Source organism: Mya arenaria, chromosome 14 (genome assembly GCF_026914265.1).
Source record: "Mya arenaria isolate MELC-2E11 chromosome 14, ASM2691426v1".
NCBI lineage: Eukaryota > Metazoa > Mollusca > Bivalvia > Myida > Myidae > Mya > Mya arenaria.
In genome coordinates, this window is record NC_069135.1 from 57,033,729 (window position 1) to 57,045,596 (window position 11,868).

At 37.2% G+C, this 11,868-nt stretch overlaps 1 protein-coding gene across 1 annotated transcript in view; it reads right to left on the reverse strand.

The window, feature by feature from the left end:
- LOC128217318 (uncharacterized) overlaps window positions 1-11,868 on the reverse strand; it is a 126,947-nt gene that overhangs the window by 102,343 nt on the left and 12,736 nt on the right. The gene's annotated exons all lie outside the window — the stretch shown is intronic.

An 11,868-nucleotide genomic window follows, 5' to 3' on the forward strand; every position in this document is an offset into this window, starting at 1 on the left:
TGATATCACAATTATGTCTTTAACAAAAACACTCACACGATTTAGTAATGATTAAATAATCTTCATTCTCTCCAGGAAATCTTTTAAACTTTGGTAAACAAAATATCACCCTCATTGCTCTCACTGGAAACATCACCGATTTGATAACAATAATATAGCCATTGAAAAATATATCCTCCATGTAAATTATTCTTAAATTCCGTTTCCACGATAAATATATACACGTAAATGTATTTGTTTGAGGCACGTGTATGCTGTATGCGGGTCGGGCAGAGTTGAGGGGCTAAATTCTATACAAGTTCTCATTTGAGGCACTGTTTTGGTGTATACTTGGGTGACAGTGTTTGGGGCCTTAGTTCTATATATCTGGCTACCGGAAACCACGGGGAAAGGTCATGAGGAGGTCGAAGGTCTTTTTGCCCAACCTTGGTGCGGCACTGTTAATGGTGACTACAATACCAAGACGATACAATATGTACACATCCGGGAACTCAATAGAGACGGCCGAGAGTCGGAACATGACTCGCCAGAGTGTCATGTCCATCCAAAGTGTTGCGCGATGAAAGTCACGGGCTAAAACAACAAATTGATAAAGTTTGAATCTTACAAGAGACGCATGGCAGCCAGAATTTGACTCATAAGAGTAAGCTAAAGGAAATATAGAAATGTATAGCAAACGTTAAAACAACCTGTAAAATGACTAAGATGTTTCCACTAAAGGTTTTATCGTTTTTATTTAGTTTTTATTATTCATATGATATGGACAATAACATATTCCAAATGTGATAACGATATTTTCAAGTTTGACATTATGACTGTGGATATATATGTATGTAAATATATACAGGAGTGGTCATCTAATAAGAAAATAAATTACCAAGTAAATTCGAATACATAACAGATATTTGTTGATTTCAGTGTAAGATCGGGTGTTATTTCACGAGACATCAGTGTCATAGAAAACAATTTTTCACCTGTAAAAAATAATGTATTTTTTCTATGATCACGAATGAAATGAAGTACGACCTTACACTGAAATCAACAATTTTCTGTTTCTTATTCCGGAATTTTATAATTATTATTATTATTTAATTTTCTAAATACCCCTTTTTGAAGAGTGTTTTCTTCGTCGCTATCCGTGGGACGCTCCTCACGCAAAAAATAGCTTATGACGTATCTGTCAATTTACTTTTAACAAACTGTTAATTGATTTTACAAAGTATACATTTATTTTTCCTTATGCTACCTTTTTAAAAACACAAAGGGTTTTTAAAGTAGTTCTTAAAGTTGATATTTTAAGTCCTTAATACGCAGGTGGATAGTTTTAATGCCAAATGATTTAATGTAATAATATGTTATTGTTAATTGATATATATTATTGTTTTATTTCCAAATCATTGAATGCTATTTTATGCTTCAAATGCTGTAACGCCTTTGTTATGATTTTCAGAAAATTGTGACTGTTCAAGTAAAATATAGCATGTACAGTTTATAATAATTCTGTTGTTTAAGACTTCTTTTTCCTTTGGAAAAGGCCGTATCTCTTTTCAACATATTAAAATCTATTATCCAGTTTTGTTTTGTCTTTTCCGACTTGTTGGGGGAGAAACCAGCATATATTGTTTGGTATTGAACTGAAAAATGGTAAACAACTTTTTAAGTCATTTCCTACTTCTAAAACCTACTTGATTTTTTTGTGAAAAATGGTGATTGGGTAGATATTTTTTCTTTATTCGATAACTCTGTTCACAAATTCCCTAATTAGACTAAAGAACTGCTTATCCATAATCAAATGAATCGTTGCGGACGACTTCAGATTGTCTGATGGTAATTAACATTTAAAAAAAAACCTTAAACTGTAAACTATCAACGAGAATGTTAAAAAAAACACAGACCAGAAATTATGTTGACTTCTTTCCTTGATGCAATAACAATGTGAACATGTTGTAATGTTTATCATTTCTGATTGAAAAAAGAAGTTCATTGTCTTTTAATATGAATATGTTAACTTGATGAATACACATGTTTAGGTGTCTTTTGTCTCTAAATGTGAACATGTTGAGATTCTCCATTTCATTATGAAATACGCATGTTTAGGTGTCATTTTTGTCTCTCTCTCTCTCTCTCTATATATATATATATATTGAGATGCTCCCATTGAAAATGTAATACGCATGTATAGGTGTCACTTTTGTCTCTGAATGTGAACATGTTGAGATTCTCCCTTTCACGATGTAATACGCATGTATAGGTGTCATTTTTGTCTCTGAATATAAACATATTGAGATGCTCCCATTGAAAATGTAATACTTGCGCATAGGTGTCACTTTTGTCTATGAATGTGAACATATTGAGATTCTCCATTTGATGATAAAATGCACAAATATATATGTTTTGCTTGTCTCTGAATGTGATTATGTTGATATGTTCCTTCTCACGATAAAATACTTGCGTATAGTTCTTTTCATTTATTTATTCCTTTTACGTTATAATGAGCGTCTATTAAGAGCATTATCTTCGTCTGCTGTACAGCTTCGACTGTTTAACGCAGTGCTCCGAGGGCGGCAACAACAACATCCGAGCATTTAAGAAATGAAGTTCATATTCAATATATTTTGGAAGATAAAAAATAATTTCTAGCTCGTACTTCCAGGAAAGATTACTTAGCATAGCTTTAAACTATACTTGAAGCTATAAATGTGAAAATGGCTTACACTACAGCTTAGTAATTTGCCTCTTGAGTCAAAAGATGCATTTTGTGCAATTAAGACGGGGTGGTTAAATTTCTTCAACCACTCACAAAACGATGACAGGCTAGAAAACACGTCCGTAGACTTAACCAAACAGTTTTTGTCACGCGACTGACCGTAATTGTGCGTGCATGTCGGCGAGCGATAAAGCAGGTTTCATAGAAGTGAGTTTATGTACATGCGTGCACGTGTTTGTGCATGAGTCTCAGGGGATGGCCCGGAAGTATTTTCGAGATACACCGAAACCTTACATTGAACGCTGCCATGTTAATCAATTGATAAATCGACAGATGCATATTAAAAACTATTCAGGTATGTTATTAAAACCAAAATCAATAAAAACTTGACAGGTGACACCGGAACATTAAAATATTTAATCGGTGGCGAAGACCGAGTGGTAAGCGAATCAAACTTATGATCAGAGAGTCCCGTGTTTGATCCCCGCTCGGAGTATCATTATCATAAATGAATGTTATAGGGGATATTTGTTCATTTCAGTGTAAGATACTCGTATAGCATATTTTCACGAGTGGCGAAGTAAACATATAGCTTTTCTATGATCAAGATCTTACACTGAAATAAACATATTTTCTGTTTCTTTTATTCACTTTTTTGGAGTTTCATTAGTATTTTAATAATTAGAAAAAGGGTGTTTCCACTCTGCCACCCGGACGCTCCTCACAAAATTATAGCTGATGAGGTGCTGTAAATTTTCTTATTTCAAGTTTGTTGAGAATTCTTTTTTTTTAAATTTTAAATGTATTTTACCAACATATCTTTCCTTTTTGTTTGCTTTACGTTACTTCAACATTTCGTTAGTAACTATAATACATGCCATTCTCTTGGCATTCATTTCTTTAAAATATCACAATTTAACGCCGGCATTAACGTCAATAAAGTTAACAATACATTTTTGAACGCATTGTTATAAATTGGTTGCTAAAATATTTAAAACTGAGCCCGAAACCCTATATATTTTATTGCATAACTCAAAAAAATGAATATTAGGCTAGACTAAAGTATACAAAAATAAGAAAGTTCCAAGCAATTAAATAAGTTATTTTCACCTCAATGCCAGTAGGTGGACGTAAAGAAACGTGCACAATTATCTTAAGACACAGAGCTTATCTTCCGCAAACTCAATGATTTACACAAGTTTGTGTATATTAGGTTGTTCATAGTTATATATCTATATTGAGGCATCTTTAAGCAATTTACACCTTTATGATAAAAAACGTTAGTCGAGTGTCGCTAAATGTATCACTCGATGTAAAAAATGATATGGTATTATATGTCGTCTTTTTGCACTAACCGACGACGCGTATGTAAGTTATTATAGCAATAATGAGGACAAATATCTGACATTCTGGCCAATTTACAAAAACAATATTTATATATTTTATGTTGAACGTCCATTAGACATAGGTGATGCATTCGACGCCGGACAAATGCTCGTTATGATACGAAGGACACACAATAACAGTCGTATATTAAAGGGACTCGTTCATAGTTTGGAAAATGCACTTCTGCTAATGCATTTCCTTTCATACGATTTAAAGTGTGTCAAATCATCAGGACTGTTTAAACTATGACAGATGCACCTCTTTAACAATTGCTGATATATACTAAACAAATTGTCGTTGAATTCCACGATGTCCACACCCGTTACAAATCAGCTAAAGGCTGTGTAGCTAAATTGATTGATTGGTATGTATTTCAGGAAGAATAGAAAATGCAGAAACTTATTTATGAATTCGAGTTGCCGAGTTATCGATTTTCTAAACATATTAGGTCTGTCTTGGGCTGTACCAGCGTGGATTTGCTGCCGAATAAGACCAGATTATCAAGTGTTTATTTAAGAAAGGTAAGATTGGCCAGAAATTTACATATGCGTCCAAGTTGCCGAGTAGTTAAGCTGTTGATAATCTATTTATTCTTGGCTGTACAAGCGTAGGTATCATTCAGACTAAAAGCACATTTTTCTTTCCAAACTTTAATTATATTTTTTGCTGCAATTAAAGTATCAAAAAGTAAACTAATTAATACGATAAGTCAGTTTAGATGCAATACTTGGAAACTATTTTTAGTCCAAACACTTTAGCTAGTCCTCTTTTTACATCTGTTTGTGTCTGTTTAATCATTTAATCAATATGTTAGGAAACCACTTTAACTTTGGTCACTGTCTGTTTAATTAATTCACTCAAAATGATTGAAAACAATTCACACTGAGGTTATAGAATTTTTCAATCGATAAACATGCACGAGGGATGCGTACGTTAACTTTCAATTAAACACATAATGGACATCAAATTTACTGAATACAAACTGCGTGAAAGAATGACAAACCGTGTATATTACTCTTTATACATGTGTACCTTAACATTCAACAACGCAATAACAATGTTTGATTTAATACAATTATTCACGTTTTGAAAAATATATACAATATTGATTTCAGGAGATTGGTTCAAGTACCCGTGATTCTTCAGTATTCAGGTGGATTAGTTTGGCGGGACACTAGTAACATGATTTCCTCGTGTTTTTGTTGGTTATATGGGGAAAACTATTCTGTTTTCGTAACTCGAGGTTTTATATTTGGTGACATTAGAAGGTATTTTACGATGTCTGAAAGTGAAGATATAAATTTGATCATATTTCCCGCCCATCCCATCACTATTTTCAGGTTGAATTTGCTGTATCATGTGTTCTATTAATATGTATATTTATTTCATTTCACTGTGGGTGTCTAACATAAGTTAGTAACTTATTTGTTACGTTTATGATTTGAGATTCACCGTATATTCAGTTTCGTTCCAGTTGCTTCATGATGTTTTCCAAGATTCCGTTAAAGTTGTTACTGACTCTAATGGCAACGTGGCCACGATTGACCAAGGTTACGATCCAGATGTGCTTAGACGCTATTACCAATCTTCCAGCATCCGAATACTATCTTTTCTTGTGTACATGCTCACCAAATACATTGCCAATTCCTAAACTGTTTGTGTTGTTGTATTTTGAGATTAGTGAACAATTAGTTTACTCACGTATTGAGTGAGTCATTCACATGTTTTACCTAAACTTCTCGTGTGAAAAGAAGCCAACTTGTTGGTATATTCCATACAATCAGCTACTTACATTTCAATTAATGATGCACATTTCCATACTCGTATATTTATGCCGTATAACAAATTACTACACGACTTGACACTTATGAAAACTGTGGGAATTCAACATAATTTAAACGTCAAGTTCCATCATAAAATTATACTCTCACAGTAATTGAATTGCGCGATATAAGAAATTAGGCATTGCATAAACGTATTGTCAGTATGATACTATATATTTGAATTATTTTTTAACATAACAATCACTTCACACCTGATACAGATTTCACTCATATTAATTGACCGACTTGGTCTATACTCAGTTGAATACTTTCATGAAATTATCCAATTCAGGTCTGTCATACTGCCTGCAGGTGACAAACACCATCTTCCACAGTGAACAGTAAGCCACACTGTGTGGCCCTTCTTCCTTCCGAAGCAGTTGGGTTATCTTGCCGGTGAGTGTGTCCGGTAACAGGATGTTGTCACTGTCCCTCCAACACACGAGCAGCTGGTTGTCCCCAATGGCTGTCAGACCATATGGTGATCCCAGTATCGGATCTTGGTAGGTCTGGAGCACCTTTAGTGATATGCTCAGCTTGACTATTGTGCCAAAGTCCGAGACATATATGACGGGGGAGTCTGGCTCTCCCTGGTCACTGTCAGATACCAGGGATTCTGATACAAAGGTTTTCCATTGTTTTCTTTGTCTACACTCTACTTCACCTTTCGCTTCATGTCCATCAACACAACCTTACAAGGACACTATCAGGTTGTCATCACATAAATCTATTCCACGACATTCTCCATCTACTTTAACAACATCCTGTAGTGTGACATTTCCCTGAGTTGATACGAACTGTATCTTAATCACCAAAGGCAGAATGACCGAAACCCTGTCCCCGGGCAGGAGACACAGGTCCCACGGCTCACCTGGCAGTTTCTCCTGGGACACCATCGTGTTGGTAGGGGTGTCCACAAGCTTTACTGAGTTATTGTTGAAGTCAGCCTGTAGGAGCCTGTCCCCAGGCAATAGGGCAAAACTGTTCAGGAAGCAGTCCCGGTTGTCTGTTGATCCCTTTACTGGGATGTCAGGCAGCTTGCTAAACAGGGACTGGCTCAGGTCTGTACGGCTCTGGTTTAAGGCTGGAATATCGCAAAAGGACTGTTGATGAACAATTACTTGCATTAGTGTTTCTTAATTTATATGCACATCACTATAATTCAACATTTTGCAAACTAAGATCTGTTCATAGTAAACGCATGTATGATGAACTTGGATGCATTAACAAAATATAGCATCGGCATGTACGCAAAGAGATATTTGAAGCTTTATAATACATATTCATAGGTCGTTTTCAAATCTGAACTAAGGAAATTGTATGAACATAATTAATATAATAAACTACACATGCCGAGTGTTGTGTTTGAAACTTATTACTTAGTTTTGGTGATAAAAAAGCTGTTTACTCAAAAGAGATAAAAAAAATCATACCTAAAAGCATATTGCGATTAAACCTCTATTTTGTACATGAATTTGAATTTAAACACACGTTTTGAATGAAATCAGAATACCGTAATTATTTTACAAAATCTTGGTTTTATAGTATGATAGTTTCCACCCGTCATTATTTTTCAATGATCACACAGACTCTAAAATACTTTCGCCCTCTCTCATGAATTTAATAATCACAAACAGAGTATTTTTTATGAAGGAACAGCCTCCATAGGGGGGAGTATCAGCCATGGAAGTCATACCGCGTCATCATAGGGGACAGTACCAGTCAGAGAAGAAAAAAGTAAATATTTTGCAAATTCTTGGTTTTACAGTTCGTTCAACACCCAATAAGATGAAACAAAACAGTTTCTTTCTGGTTTTCCGCCCTTACTTAGTTCCGCACGTCATTACTTCTATTTTTTATGATTATCAGCTGCTTTGTCTAGATAGGCATCTAATAAGTGATAACATAGACACGAAAATACTTTCTCCCTCTCTTATTTGTTTCTCAATCACAAATAAGTCTTATTAAAGTTAGTTTTATAAAGAAAAAGCCACCATATGGTACAGAGAAGTAAAAGGGGTCATCACAGGGGGCAGTATTAGTCAGAAAGGTATACGGTGTAACCATAGGGGGTAGTATCATTCAGAGAAGTACATAGTGTAACCATAGGGGGTAGTAACATTCAGAGAAGTACATGGTGTAACCATAGGGGATAGTATCATTCAGAGAAGTATACGGTGTAACCATAGGGGGCAGTATCATTCATAGAAGTACATGGTGTAACCATAGGGGATGGTATCATTCAGAGAAGTACATGGTGTAACCATAGGGGGCAGTATCAGTCAGAGAAGAATATGGTGTAATTATAAGGGGGAAAATCGGTCAGATAAATATATGATGTAATCATAGGAGACATAATCAGCCAGAGAAGTATATGGTGTAATCAAAGGTGGCAGTATCAGTTAGAGAGGTATATGGTGTAATTATTAGGGGAAAAATCGGTTAGAGAAATATATGGTGTAACCGAAGTGAGTAGTATCATTCAGAGAAATACATGGTGTAACCATTGGGGGCAGTATCAGCCAGAGAAGAAACCGATGTAGCTGAAGGGGGCATAATCAGCCAGAGTAGAATATGGTGTAACCATAGGGGGCAGCACTAGCCAGAGAAATATACAATATAACCATAGGGGGCAGTATAAGCTAGAGAAGTAAACGATGTAGCCGTACGGGGCATGATTAGCCAGAGTATAATATGGTGTAACCATAGGGGGCAGCACTAGCTAGAGAAATATACAATATAACCATACGGGGCAGTATAAGCCAGAGAAGTCTACGGCGGAACCATAGGGGAAGTATAAGCTTAGAGAAGTTGACGGTGTAACCATAGGGAAAACATAATCCAGAGAAGTATACAGTGTTACGATAGGGGGCAGTTACAACCAGTGAAGAATACGTTTTAATCATAGGGGACAGTCTCAGTCAAAGAAGTACATGGTGTAACCATAGTGGAGCAGTATCAGTCAGGGAAGAATAAAGTGTAACCAAAGGGGCAGTTTCAGCCAGGGAAGTATATGGTGTAACCATCGGTGGCAGTATCAGTCATATAAGTATAAGGTGCAACTATAGTGGTCAGTATCAGTCAGGGAAATATATGGTGTAACCATAGGGCATTGTATCAGCCAGGGAAGTATCTGGTGTAACCATAGGGACAGTATCAGTCAGAAAAGTATACGGTGCAACCATGTGGGGTGGGGGGCAGTATCAGTCAGAGAAGTATTCAGTTGACCAAAAGGAACAGTATCAGTCAGCGAGGTATTCGGTGTAGCCCTAGGGGGTAGTATCAGCAAGGGAAGTGTTCGGTGAACCCTAGGGGGCAGTATCAGCCAGGGAAGTGTTCAGTGTAACCCTAGGGGGCAGTATAAGCCAGGGAAGTGTTCGGTGTAACCCAAGGGGGTAGTATCAGCAAGGGAAGTGTTCGGTGAACCCTAGGGGGCAGTATCAGCCAGGGAAGTGTTCAGTGTAACCCTAGGGGGCAGTATCAGCCAGGGAAGTGTTCGGTGTAACCCTAGGGGGCAGTTTCAGCCAGGGAAGTGTTCGGTGTAACCATGGGTGGCAGTATCAGCCAGGGATGTGTTCGGTGTAACCCTAGGGGGCAGTATCAGCCAGGGAAGTGTTCGGTCTAACCCTAGGGGGCAGTATCAGCCAGGGAAGTGTTCGGTGTAACCCTAGGGGGCAGTATCAGCCAGGGAAGTGTTCGGTGTAGCCATTGGTGGCAGTATCAGCCAGGGATGTGTTCGGTGTAACCCTAGGGGGCAGTATCAGCCAGGGAAGTGTTCGGTCTAACCCTAGGGGGCAATATCAGCCAGGGAAGTGTTCAGTATAACCCTAGGGGGCAGTTTCAGCCAGGGAAGTGTTCGGTGTAACCCTAGTGGGCAGTATCAGCCAGGGAAGTGTTCGGTGTAACCCAAGGGGGCAGTATCAGCCAGGGAAGTGTTCGGTGTAACCGTAGGGGGCAGTATCAGCCAGGGAAGTGTTTGGTGTAACCCTATGGGACAGTATCAGCCAGGGAAGTGTTCGGTGTTACCCTAGTGGGCAGTATCAGCCAGGGAAGTATTTGGTGTAACCCCTTGGGGACAGTATCAGCCAGGGAAGTGTTCAGTGTAACCTTAGGTGGCAGTATCAGCCAGGGAACTAAACAATGAGGCTTTGTACATAATAGTTAATTATGAAAAAAAACAGCTATGGAAAATAAAAAAGCGCTGGTATGTTTATAAATATAGATATAAAATGTTTAACAACCTCTGAGTGAAACTGCCGCAAGCAATTATATAAAACAGGGACCTTCATACTTCAAATCATACAAATATATCTCAAACAATCTCCTTTGTGAAGAGCTATCAGCATATTTAACAATATCCTGCCTTAAACGATTTGTGAGCCGTGATCTCTTTGGATTATTTCGAACCGAGATTACATCCGTAACTTTTCGGCCATTTCCGCAACGCATGAGGTGTGTCTCAGGCGACTAATGAAGATGCTGGATTTCGCCTAATAAATTACCAATGAGTACGAGATTTTTACAGCTGATTTATTCAGGGTATCATATATGTTACGATACGCTGGGTTGCCGAGGATGCCAAGACAGACTAAAGCGCAGACATTTATTTATTTTAACTCTGGTGTCGAAAGCTGTATCGTGTGCTATTAGGACGGGTTGGTTAAATTCGTTCAACCACTCGAAAAATTAAGACAGGCCAGTAAACACGACCATAGACTCAACCAGTGTCTTGTAATAAAACATTTGCTCTCTATGTATCGCGATTCCGGTAAGCGATTTGGTGGATGTCAGAATACGGCCACCTGCGGGTATGACGCTGTTACCAGTTTTATTGAGACAGTTCACGGTTTCGACAAAAACTGCACGTTGAATTTTCTAAACCATGAACGAGTCCCTTTGAATTACACATTTTTTAAGCTAATGGAGTTACATTTTGAGTCAGTTAGATAACATCAAGCTAAATCCGAATGATTGAGAATGGCTTTATCGCTGACACCATTACATGTTGCTTGCATGTCGATGTGTGATAAAGCGAGTTCGCAGATGTGCGTATATGTGCATGCGTGAACGTATATGTGCGTGAGTCACAGGGGTTGGTCCGGCAGTGTTTTCGAGCTACACCGAAATCTTGCATTGGGCGCAGAACACTGTTTTCAAAAAACTACTATATTAATCAATGTAAAGCGGCAGATGCAAATTGCAAGAGATTTAGATATGTGATCAATAATCAATAAAAACCTCAAAATGAAAATGTTATATTTTCAGTTGACACCGCAGCATTACAATATTAAATCGGTGGCAAAGGCCGAGTAATAGGCGTATCGAATTCAACGTAAAAAATACATTTTGAACGCATTGTTTTCAATTAATTGTTAAATTAAATTAAACAAAACCAACCCCGAAAATTCATATATTTTATTGCATAACTCGAAAGGCTGAATTTCAGACAAGAAAAGAGTACACAAAAATATAGGAAGTGCCAGGCATTTAACGAAGACATGTTCACCCTAATGTCAGTCGATGGGCGTAAAGAAACGCACAATTATCCAAAGACACACATCTTATCTTCCGCAATCTAGATAATTTACCCACGTTTTTAAAATTGGTAATGTTATCGTTATATAATTTAATTTAGGCATCTCTAAACCAATTTCAATTACTTTATGATGAAATATCGGTAGTCGAGATGCGCCAAATGTATCACTCGATGTGAGAAATCGTATGGTGTCAGATAGCATCTTTTAGCACTAACCGACGACGCGTATATAAGTTATTTTTAGCAAAAATGCGAAAGAAATATGACTTCCGTCCGGCCAATTTACAAAAATAATGAAATATATTTTATATTGAACGTCAATTAAAACTATGACAGCTGCACCTCTTAAACAATTGTTGATATATACTAGTAAAACGAATTGTCTTTGAATTCCACGATTTCCACACCCGTTACAA